Genomic DNA, 1,672 nt, shown 5'->3' on the forward strand with positions numbered 1-1,672 from the left:
GTCATAGAAGGAGATCAGGTTAGTCAAGCAGGACCTGCCTTTCATAAACCCATGCTGACTGGGCCTGATCACCTGGTTGTCCTGTGATGCCGCGTGATGGCGCTCAAGATGATCTGCTCCATAACCTTCCCCGGCACTGAGGTCAGACTGACAAGGCTGTAATTCCCCGGATCCTCCTTCCAGCCCTTCTTGTAGATGGACATCACATTTGCTAACCTCCAGTCAACTGGGACCTCCCCGGTTAGCCAGGACTGCTGATAAATGATTGAAGGTGGCTTGGTGAGCACTCCTGCCAGCTCCCTCAGTACCCTTGGGTGGATCCCATCCGGCCCCATAGACTTGTGTGTGTCTAAGAGGTGTAGCAGGTTGCTAACCATTTCGCCTTGGATTATGGGGGCTTCATTCTGCTCCCCATCCCTGTCTTCCAGCTCAGGGGGCTGGGTACCCGGAGGACAACTGGTCTTACTATTAAAGACTGAGGCAAAGGAGGCATTAAGTACCTCAGCCTTTTCCTCGTCCCTTGTCACTATGTTTCCCCCTGCATCCAATATGCCCAGTAAAAAATGACATAGGTTTAATATTAAGCCAAATTTCCAGATTCACATATCTGATGCTTAGCAAAAAAGCAAGCAAAGAACCAGGCGCCAAGGAGCAAAAAGTCACTTCATTTGCTTACAGCTTGCAAGTATGTTTTCAGTTGTTTTTTTTCCTGTAGCCAGTCTGAGGATTTTTCCTAAATATTGTCCTTGTAAAGACATGCATTAGTAGCGTCTGTTTCATGCCAGGTAAAACCCTTCCCACAGCCACGCACACACTTGCTGTCTGTCAGCAAAAACTTCTGTGTCAGTAATTAGAAAAATGCTATTAAAAGCCTGCCTTGTAATCCCAGATAGCCTCTGGGTTGACTCAGTTCTATTTTGTCTTCCTTGCTCAGTGCAGTAACCCAGGATCCTTCCACCGCGAAGAGGGACCCCGCTCCTCTGACAAGCTGCCTAGCTACTATTTTATTTACGTGGTTCTACGAAGTGTCATTCTGAGGGCAACGGCATATAGCTGTAGCGTCCCAAGGAGGTGACCTTTGGTGACAAAATCCTTAGTCTAACAGGTTTGTAACACAGGTGAAGCATGTTACAGATGGGCACTTGGGAGCTGGATCTCACTATGGGGACGAACCTGTACATCATGTAATCATCTGAAAATTTACTCCAGCCTGTCCGGAGTCTAGATCATCAGACAACATCGTAAAACAGATGAGTCAGGGCACTAAAACATGGGGGTTATCCACTGAGCTCATTATTTTCATACCTAATTACACAGTGCTATTGAGGAAGAACTGCGTATTATGCTGAAGAATCCTGTTTCATCACTAGTCCTAAAAGATAATTGTGTTTAATTAGGACCTATGGATACCTTGGTGATTACTGATCTATAAACACTCAAGGTAGACCTGCACATGAGGTGCAATAGCAAGTGCATCCATTAAACACAATTCAAAAGCTGATACTGAGGTGAGATGACAATTAAAAGTTGAGCTGTTCTAATTCACCATGTAACTTGTAGCTGTAGTGCTCTGTTCTGATTCTCTGCAATTCCCCTGCTGTGAACCAGCTGATCTTCCCTTACTGAATTTAGAGAACTTCTTGTTTAATCCAGTCTAATATATGCATGAATG

General features: G+C 45.3%; 1 protein-coding gene across 1 annotated transcript in view; it reads left to right on the plus strand.

Annotated features, from left to right (window-relative positions):
- The first annotated feature begins 988 nt into the window (after nt 1-988).
- Nucleotides 989-1,672, plus strand: part of GNB1L (guanine nucleotide binding protein (G protein), beta polypeptide 1-like) — a 19,331-nt gene continuing 18,647 nt past the window's right edge. The window contains exon 1 of the mRNA XM_009318541.1: nt 989-1,105. The gene's annotated coding sequence lies outside the window, so the exon portion shown is untranslated. The remainder of the gene's footprint in view (nt 1,106-1,672) is intronic.

The sequence above is a fragment of the Pygoscelis adeliae genome, unplaced genomic scaffold (assembly GCF_000699105.1).
Source record: "Pygoscelis adeliae isolate BGI_AS28 unplaced genomic scaffold, ASM69910v1 Scaffold410, whole genome shotgun sequence".
Classification (NCBI taxonomy): Eukaryota; Metazoa; Chordata; class Aves; order Sphenisciformes; family Spheniscidae; genus Pygoscelis; species Pygoscelis adeliae.